We start from the raw sequence: 8,293 nt of genomic DNA, 5'->3' as shown, positions 1-8,293 counted from the left end.
ATAGATCCAAACTTCAACGGATATAGTAGTAATTTTGTGGTTTTTTTTCGTGAGTTAACTTGTTTATTACAACGGACAAAATAGATTCCATACGAATATAAGCATATGCTTAACTACAAATGTTTCGCTGTCACTGCCGAATACCGCGAAACATGTTCGAGCCAAGTACAATGACAAGGCTAGCTGTAGGAAAAATTGATGTACGTTGTTGGTTTAGTCTGTAATCTACAATATTTACAAATTTATCTTGAACTTTCTTGTAATAAACTTATGTACTGCACCCGGTCACTTATCTATGGATGGGCTCTTTTATTTTTACTTACATATATGTGACTGAGTAATAATTACAAATATAGAATTTTCTAAACTTAACCTGCAATGGATGAGCATTCTTTTCTTGGCGTTACCAGTAATGTATTAACATTCTGTTCTTGGCTTTACCGGTAATGTATCAGTATCATTTTTTGTCTTTTCCGGTAATATATTAACATTCTGTTCTTGGCGTTACCAGTAATGTATTAACATTCTGTTCTTGGGCTTACCGGTAATGTATCAACATTCTGTTCTTGGCGTTACTGGTAATGTATCAACATTCTGTTCTTGGCGTTACCAGTAATGTATCAACATTATGTTCTTGGGCTTACCGGTAATGTATCAACATTCTGTTCTTGGCGTTACCAGTAATGTATCAGCATTATGTTCTTGGGCTTACCGGTAATGTATTAACATTCTGTTCTTGGCGTTACCAGTAATGTATTAACGTATTAACATTCTGTTCTTGGGTTCACCGGTAATGTATCAACATTCTGTTCTTGGCGTTACCAGTAATGTATTAACATTCTGTTTTTGGGCTTACCGGTAATGTATCAACATTCTGTTCTCGGCTTTACTGGTAATGTATTAACATTCTGTTCTCGGCTTTACCGGTAATGTATTAACATTCTGTTCTCGGCTTTACCAGTAATGTTTTAACATTCTGTTCTCGGCTTTACCGTTAATGTTTTAACATTCTGTTCTCGGCTTTACCGTTAATGTGTTAACATTCTGTTCTCGGCTTTACCGTTAATGTATCAACATTCTGTTCTTGGGCTTACCGGTAATGTATTAACATTCTGTTCTCGGCTTTACCGGTAATGTATTAACATTCTGTTCTCGGCTTTACCGGTAATGTATTAACATTCTGTTCTTGGGCTTACCAGTAATGTATTAACATTCTGTTCTCGGCTTTACCGGTGATATATTAACATTCTGTTCTTGGCGTTACCAGTAATGTATTAACATTCTGTTCTCGGCTTTACCGGTGATATATTAACATTCTGTTCTTGGCGTTACCAGTAATGTATTAACATTCTGTTCTTGTCCTTACCAGTAATGTTTTAACATTCTGTTGTCGGCTTTACCGTTAATGTTTTAACATTCTGTTCTCGGCTTTACCGGTAATGTATCAACATTCTGTTCTCGGCTTTACCGTTAATGTTTTAACATTCTGTTCTCGGCTTTACCGTTAATGTTTTAACATTCTGTTCTCGGCTTTACCGGTAATGTATCAACATTCTGTTCTCGGCTTTACCGGTAATGTATCAACATTCTGTTCTCGGCTTTACCAGTAATGTATTAACATTCTGTTTTCGGCTTTACCGTTAATGTTTTAACATTCTGTTCTCGGCTTTACCGTTAATGTATCAACATTCTGTTCTTGGGCTTACCGGTAATGTACTAACATTCTGTTCTCGGCTTTACCGTTAATGTGTTAACATTCTGTTCTCGGCTTTACCGTTAATGTATCAACATTCTGTTCTTGGGCTTACCGGTAATGTATCAACATTCTGTTCTCGGCTTTACCGGTAATGTATCAACATTCTGTTCTCGGCTTTACCAGTAATGTTTTAACATTCTGTTCTCGGCTTTACCAGTAATGTATCAACATTCTGTTCTTGGTTTTACTGATAATGTAATAAGCTTAGAATAGATTGTTAATACATAACCGGTCAAACCAGCCAAGAAAAGAATTTCAATACATTACCAGTAAAGCCAAGAATAGAATGTTAATTTATTATTGGTAAATCCAATAATAGAATGTTTATATATTATTGGTAAATCCAATAATAGAATGTTTATATATTATTGGTAAATCCAATAATAGAATGTTATAATATTAGCGGTAAAGACAAGAAAAGAATGTTAATACAATAACTAATATATAACAAATTTTATGGAAATGTAAAAACATTGTTGTCAAAATGAAATCAACGACGTAACAAGGATGGTTATGTGACCATGTGGTGTTGTTTCCTTAAAACACAATGTATCTGCAGCAGAGTTCACGTGAACGTATGTACGTGGAAGTTTGTAACTTTATCGGACGTGTCATGTCAAACGCCAAATGCTGATTCAGTAAATTTCAGAAAGCCTAAATCATTGTTGTAAGCATAGTTACCAAGGAACAAGGAACAAGCTCTTATACATCTCCAGGGTTAAGTGCATACGACCGACTTCTTCAAAACTAACAAGTACAGACATATAAATCACCACTATTATTAAAAATAACGAAGGTTGACGCCAGTAATGACAGTGTTAAGACTTGATATCGTAAATACCTCAATGCAAAGTGTTTATAATACATTAAAAAACTGTATTAGGGATTATGTTTTTTTCTGCAAAGCAAATAAAATGTACAGAGAGCTAGAGTTCCCATATCAAGAGGATGTTACGTTTACTGGGAAAGTTTATAGAAGAGCTAGTTAAGCATGTCATATAAACCTTGCAAATGCAAAGTTTAATTTCGTTGTTATATATTTCTTTGCTCATTTTAGAATGTGATATTACTTATTTGGAGAGATCAAGGTTTACATGGCGGGTGTCGTCGATGAAGCAGGGGACGCTTACTCTTCTATAGCATCTGGTCTTATTCTCCTTATACTTTTCAGGAGCCTTTCGATTGTAAATCGCTTTCAAATACTGCAACCCTCCAAAAAGTATCCGGCGCTATCTAATGCATTTCGAACTGTTTCTGTATTTTAAAAAAACACCCACACACACGCAGACAATAACGACATGTTTAATAAATACTGGTTCAAAGTAAATATGGGTAACACGAGCGCATAAATAATTTTTAAAAACCCGAAATATCGGAGACGAGCGGTTGAGGAGGAGGAGGAGGGTGATTGAAATATTGAAACACGTTAAATAAGACCAGATATTTCAGAGAGAATGGTCCGCGTCTTCTGTTTCATGGACATCACCTACCATCAAAAGCTAGGTATAAATGATCATACCGAAATGGAAACTGACTATCCAACAAGTTTAAATCGTTTAAAGGAAATATAATTTTTGACAAGACAAGCGTGATGACGATATCGACATGCGCCTTGCAAAGATCGCTGTTGTTTCGTCTCTGACATCAGCTTCACACCTTTTTGTTTAGGTACGTGTCACCATCAGCCATTGCATTGTTTCATTACTTTCTACCACATGCACATCATTTACATAATTCCTTTCATTTACCACAAAACACAGGACCTCCATTAAATAAGGTCGTGTGAGCACTCTACAAAGGTCAAACTATTTACACTTTAGGAAGTTTTGTCTATCGTTATAGATTTCATGATTCACTTAACTTAAAGTTACAGCGGCGATATGAACAATATCAATTTGTATGTAAGCTCGTCGATTTAGTCTCAGGTTTAATCTTAGGTAACACACAGAGAAAAAATGATTTCATGAATTTACAATAAATGCTAAAGTATATTTGAAACGCGTTTCAATTCAATCCTTCAAAGGCTACGAGAAATCTTGGTATAATCGGACAGTTATCCAAATGTTGAAAATAATATCAGTGTTTTTTAATCATTCAACATCGGATTTCAAAATGCCTTCATGACATTTCAGTATAATCTTATTCATGTTAGAACATATAGTATGCTAGGTGGTATGTAGCCTTAGTTTTATTTATTTGTTGTTTGAGTTATGATTCTCTTAATATGTCGATATTTTCTTTGTTGTTTTGTAAACAACTCGTTATCTTTTTATATTAAGTCCTTGTTTCATCGAAACCGTTGTATGTTTTCTTTGTTATAATAGGATGACTCCTTTAAAATGTCTAGTTTCGGTGTGAACGTGACAGTATGCAAACAGTCTTGTGTCGAGTTTTATGTGTGAGTCGATGTTATAATAGCCACTTCGGCATGTTTCCGTTGTTTCCAAATTTTAAAAAAATAGTGTTAAACTGAAAATGATAAAGGTTGTAAAGGTGTCATATATTTTCTACTCACTTCTCGTGACATTGTGAGGCTCCTGCAGGTACTACATCTATTTAATCAATTTGAGTACCACTCATAATTCTGGTCTTCATTGACTTCAACGAAAACAAATTAATTTTTTGTGACTGTTCTCTGCATCATAACGAACAACTTTGTAATAATTTTGTTTCTGGTGTCTATGAAACGTATGTTTAAAGGTAGATGATACAAAGTGTAGAAGGTTTTCCTCTCATTCTATCGATTTGGAGTTTAAGTTAAGACTGTTGAAATGTTGGTATTTTTTATATAGATTGTTTTAAGGTTTCAGATTTTAAGTACTACTGCCTAAACTTGAAAACATTTTAAATGATAAGAGTTATCACCAGTGTCACAGAAACGACAGGAAAATACCGACATGTTCACAAAATAGACAAAAAAAAAAAAAAAAAAAAATGGCAAAACATGAAATATTTACTCGGAGACTCTTACGAATAACAGAATAAGATGTTCCGAGCGTGTGAACGTTTGCCCGTCTCCAGAAGTGTATTATCAGATAATCGTTATAACAAAGTATATCTGTCTTTATGTATCTGCACACTACGACAAGAAACGACACAACAATGAGTATGAATGAAAAAGACCACCCTTACAGAGAGGATGACAGATTATTTTTAAGTAATTATAATAAAAAGCCAATGTGAGGTTTTTTAAGTAATTATAATAAAAAGCCAATGTGGGGTTAACAAAAAAAAAACCGCCACAATTGCTTATAATAAATAACGTTAGTATAGAAGAGACAATAGGGTGGAAGTGGGTGGGTAAATTTTGCATAACAAATGCAAATCCACTCCACTAATTGAAATACGTATTGATACAATTAAAGATGGCTGCATTATGAGAAGGGTCTCAGCATACGCGCGAAAGTAACTGACCAATCAGATGACGATGACCCTCTAATTCAAGGGACAACACTTTTAGTTATTTTTGGAAAGAAAATCAAGGGAAATAACTCGTATATCTATTTAACAAAAAAATTGACAATAAAATTATCTTGTATAGTGTTTCCGATACATAAATTAAGCTAATGCCTTAGCTGCCTTTTATGTATCTGCACACTACGACAAGAAACGACACAACAATGAGTATGAATGAAAAAGGCCACCCTTACAGAGAGGGTGACTTTGTATTTATTTATGAAATTAAAAACATATCTTACAGTTACAAAAACCGTAAAATGAACAAAAAATTATTTTTTAAGTAGTTATAATAAAAAGCCAATGTATATCTGATACCTGTTATTGTTTCTATGGTAATAGATGTGTCCTTCCCTCTGTTGATCAGTGGTATATCTGATACCTGTTATTGATTCTGGGGTAGTGTATATGCCCTTCCGTCTTTGAATCTTAAGTTATTCTATTACCTGTAATAAACGTTTTAAAAATCTAATACCTCTTATTGTTTCTAGGGTAAGACGTCTTTGACTCTATGCAGGTTTAGTACAAGTACTATATCTTATACCCCTTATTGTTTCCAGGCAAGGCATTATTGACGTGATGGAGGTTTTATTGTAAGTAGTATATCTTATACCTTTTTATTGTTACAAACGTAATGGAGGTTTAGTATAAGTAATATACCTCTCTTTGTTTCCAGGTTGAGATGACGTAATGGAGGTTTAGTATAAGTAATATACCTCTCTTTGTTTCCAGGTTGAGATGACGTAATGGAGGTTATGTAGTGTCCTTCCCTCTGTTGATAAGTAATATACCTCTCTTTGTTTCCAGGTTGAGATGACGTAATGGAGGTTTAGTATAAGTAATATACCTCTCTTTGTTTCCAGGTTGAGATGACGTAATGGAGGTTTAGTATAAGTAATGAACCTATTATTGTTTCCAGGTTGAGATGACGTAATGGAGGTTTAGTGTAAGTAATATACCTCTCTTTGTTTCCAGGTTGAGATGACGTAATGGAGGTTTAGCATAAGTAATATACCTCTCTTTGTTTCCAGGTTGAGATGACGTAATGGAGGTTTAGTATAAGTAATATACATCTCTTTGTTTCCAGGTTGAGATGACGTAATGGAGGTTTAGTATAAGTAATATACCTCTCTTTGTTTCCAGGATGAGATGACGTAATGGAGGTTTAGTATAAGTAATATACCTCTCTTTGTTTCCAGGTTGAGATGACGTAATGGAGGTTTAGTATAAGTAATAAACTTCTTATTGTTTCCAGGTTGAGATGACGTAATGGAGGTTTAGTGTAAGTAATATACCTTTCTTTGTTTCCAGGTTGAGATGACGTAATGGAGGTTTAGCATAAGTAATATACCTCTCTTTGTTTCCAGGTTGAGATGACGTAATGGAGGTTTAGTATAAGTAATATACATCTCTTTGTTTCCAGGTTGAGATGACGTAATGGAGGTTTAGTATAAGTAATATACCTCTCTTTGTTTCCAGGTTGAGATGACGTAATGGAGGTTTAGCATAAGTAATAAACTTCTTATTATTTCCAGGTTGAGATAACGTAATGGAGGTTTAGTATAAGTAATATACATCTCTTTGTTTCCAGGTTGAGATGACGTAATGGAGGTTTAGTATAAGTAATATACCTCTCTTTGTTTCCAGGTTGAGATGACGTAATGGAGGTTTAGTATAAGTAATATACCTCTCTTTGTTTCCAGGTTGAGATGACGTAATGGAGGTTTAGTATAAGTAATATACATCTCTTTGTTTCCAGGTTGAGATGACGTAATGGAGGTTTAGTATAAGTAATATACCTCTCTTTGTTTCCAGGTTGAGATGACGTAATGGAGGTTTAGTATAAGTAATATACCTCTCTTTGTTTCCAGGTTGAGATGACGTAATGGAGGTTTAGCATAAGTAATAAACTTCTTATTATTTCCAGGTTGAGATGACGTAATGGAGGTTTAGTATAAGTAATATACCTCTCTTTGTTTCCAGGTTGAGATGACGTAATGGAGGTTTAGTATAAGTAATATACCTCTCTTTGTTTCCAGGTTGAGATGACGTAATGGAGGTTTAGTATAAGTAATAAACCTCTCTTTGTTTCCAGGTTGAGATGACGTAATGGAGGTTTAGTATAAGTAATAAACTTCTTATTATTTCCAGGTTGAGATGACGTAATGGAGGTTTAGTATAAGTAATATACCTCTCTTTGTTTCCAGGTTGAGATGACGTAATGGAGGTTTAGTATAAGTAATATACCTCTCTTTGTTTCCAGGTTGAGATGACGTAATGGAGGTTTAGTATAAGTAATAAACCTATTATTGTTTCCAGGTTGAGATGACGTAATGGAGGTTTAGTATAAGTAATATACCTCTCTTTGTTTCCAGGTTGAGATGACGTAATGGAGGTTTAGCATAAGTAATATACCTCTCTTTGTTTACAGGTTGAGATGACGTAATGGAGGTTTAGTATAAGTAATATACATCTCTTTGTTTCCAGGTTGAGATGACGTAATGGAGGTTTAGTATAGGTAATATACCTCTCTTTGTTTCCAGGTTGAGATGACGTAATGGAGGTTTAGCATAAGTAATAAACTTCTTATTATTTCCAGGTTGAGATGACGTAATGGAGGTTTAGTATAAGTAATATACATCTCTTTGTTTCCAGGTTGAGATGACGTAATGGAGGTTTAGTATAAGTAATATACCTCTCTTTGTTTCCAGCTTGAGATGACGTAATGGAGGTTTAGTATAAGTAATATACCTCTCTTTGTTTCCAGGTTGAGATGACGTAATGGAGGTTTAGTATAAGTAATATACCTCTCTTTGTTTCCAGGTTGAGATGACGTAATGGAGGTTTAGTATAAGTAATATACCTCTCTTTATTTCCAGGTTGAGATGACGTAATGGAGGTTTAGTATAAGTAATATACCTCTCTTTGTTTCCAGGTTGAGATGACGTAATGGAGGTTTAGCATAAGTAATAAACTTCTTATTATTTCCAGGTTGAGATGACGTAATGGAGGTTTAGTATAAGTAATATACCTCTCTTTGTTTCCAGGTTGAGATGACGTAATGGAGGTTTAGCATAAGTA

This window comes from Ylistrum balloti, unplaced genomic scaffold, assembly GCF_031769215.1.
Source record: "Ylistrum balloti isolate Yb309-2 unplaced genomic scaffold, AGI_CSIRO_Ybal_v1 Utg369892, whole genome shotgun sequence".
NCBI classification, from domain to species: domain Eukaryota; kingdom Metazoa; phylum Mollusca; class Bivalvia; order Pectinida; family Pectinidae; genus Ylistrum; species Ylistrum balloti.
The sequence above is the reverse complement of the archived record's forward strand: the minus strand, read 5'-3'. Positions refer to the sequence as shown.